At 34.8% G+C, this 1,986-nt stretch overlaps 1 pseudogene; it reads left to right on the forward strand.

The window, feature by feature from the left end:
* The first annotated feature begins 685 nt into the window (after positions 1-685).
* LOC114051872 lies at positions 686-1,610 on the forward strand (annotated as a pseudogene).
* The last annotated feature ends 376 nt before the right edge of the window (positions 1,611-1,986 follow it).

The following is a 1,986-nucleotide window of genomic DNA, read 5'->3' on the forward strand; positions in this document are numbered from 1 at the left end:
TCAGCTAAGCATGAACAAAGACATCTTATGAGCTTCCTTCAAAATTTGAGATTCTAGGAAAGGAATTACTGAATCAGAACAATCTAGGTCTGTATTGTTTCTAGCAGATTAGTACATGTGTTGGGAGATTATAGTAATTATCCCCCAAGATGTAAACCCTGGAAAGTTAGGCATGGTTAGAATATGAGTTTTTGGATAACACACACACTCACATGGAGTAAAATGACAAAATAACATTAAATTATCAAACACATCTGTGAACTAAAAATTCCATACAATGGCACTGATTTTGATCCACCCATGCTTATGTATTCATGTCTTTCTTATTTATTTATTTATTTGTTTGTTTGTTTATCTATCTATTTATTTATTTATTTATTCATTCATTCATTTATTTATTCATTTATGTCTGCTCAGAGGACAGTACAACAGTTTCTCAATTTCTCACACACAGATCCCATGAGCAAAAAATGTATTAAATGAACTGGAACAGATTACGAGGTACTTTGTATTGAAAACTTTCCTATCTAAGACTGAAAATAGGACTAACAGAAGCTTAAGTCAAGCAAGAGTCAAGCAATGTTTCTTTTATGGAGACCTCTCAAATTCTGCTCTTTTAATTCTTTTTTATTCTTTGTTATATTAACTAGTTCTCACCTATGTCCTTCCCAGTTGAGTCCTAGAGATGAGAAACAATGTGACTGAATTCATTCTGCTTGGACTAACGCAGGACCCAGAAAAGCAGAAAATTGTATTTGCCATTTTCTTGGTGTTCTACACTGCCACTGTGCTGGGGAACCTAGTAATCATTGTGACAATCAAGACCAGTTCCACACTTGGTTCCCCTATGTACTTTTTCTTAACCTACTTATCCATTGCAGATTCTTGTTTCTCTACCACCACAGCTCCCAAACTGATTGTGGACAACCTCTCTCACAAGAATACCATTTCCTTTGATGAGTGCATGATCCAAGTATTTGCCATGCATTTCTTTGGTGGTGTGGAAGTACTGGTCCTCATTTTAATGGCCTATGACCACTTTGTGGCCATCTGTAGACCTCTACACTACTCAGTCATCATGAACCAGAAGGTATGTAGGATCCTGATTCTATTGGCATTAATAGGATCATTTCTGCATTTTATTTCCCAAATAATTCTCATCTTGAGTGTTCCCTTCTGTGGTCCCAATGTGATTGATCACTATTTCTGTGACTTGCAACCTTTGTTGAGGCTTGGATTCATGGACACATATGTACTAAACCACTTAGTAGTTTTCAAAAGCGGAGCCATATGCTCAGTAAGCTTTTTTTTTGCTGATGATATCCTACACAATTATACTGAACTCTCTGAGAAATCATAGTGCAGAAGGGAAGCCCAAAGCCCTCTCCACATGCAGCTCTCACATCATTTTTGTCATAATGTTCTTTGGTCCCTGCATATTCATATACACTCAGCCCCCAACAACATTCCCTCTTGATAAGTTGGTGTCTGTCTTCTATACCATTATAACTCCTTTCCTCAATCCTTTGATTTATACCCTAAGGAATGCAGAAGCAAAAAATTCCATGAAGAAGCTATGGAACACCCGAGTAAGTTCAGGTGACAAATAATGTGCTCAAGCATATTATTTTTTTCTATTTTTTCAAGGATGTTTGGTCCAAACTGGAACAATTAAAATTGATATATGATAATAATAAAGTCAATGTTCAAGAGTTTTTAACCTTCAGTCCATGGACTTTTAACAATATTTGATAACTATATTTCAATAGAATTTTCATTTACCTTGCAAATCAATGTATTTTATTTTATGCCTTTGAAAACGTTATTCATTTTAACATGAAAAATCTAAAATATGACATTTGCTTTGGTTTTATCATTATTTCACAGTAAAAAAATGTTAACATGAGGAGTTTACTTTGTCTCAAAGAGAACAAAAGGTAATAAAGTCATGAAAGAGAGGAACTTTTGTGGCATAATGGAGAGAAT

The sequence above is a fragment of the Vombatus ursinus genome, unplaced genomic scaffold (assembly GCF_900497805.2).
Source record: "Vombatus ursinus unplaced genomic scaffold, bare-nosed wombat genome assembly UNPS02014806.1, whole genome shotgun sequence".
Taxonomy (NCBI): domain Eukaryota; kingdom Metazoa; phylum Chordata; class Mammalia; order Diprotodontia; family Vombatidae; genus Vombatus; species Vombatus ursinus.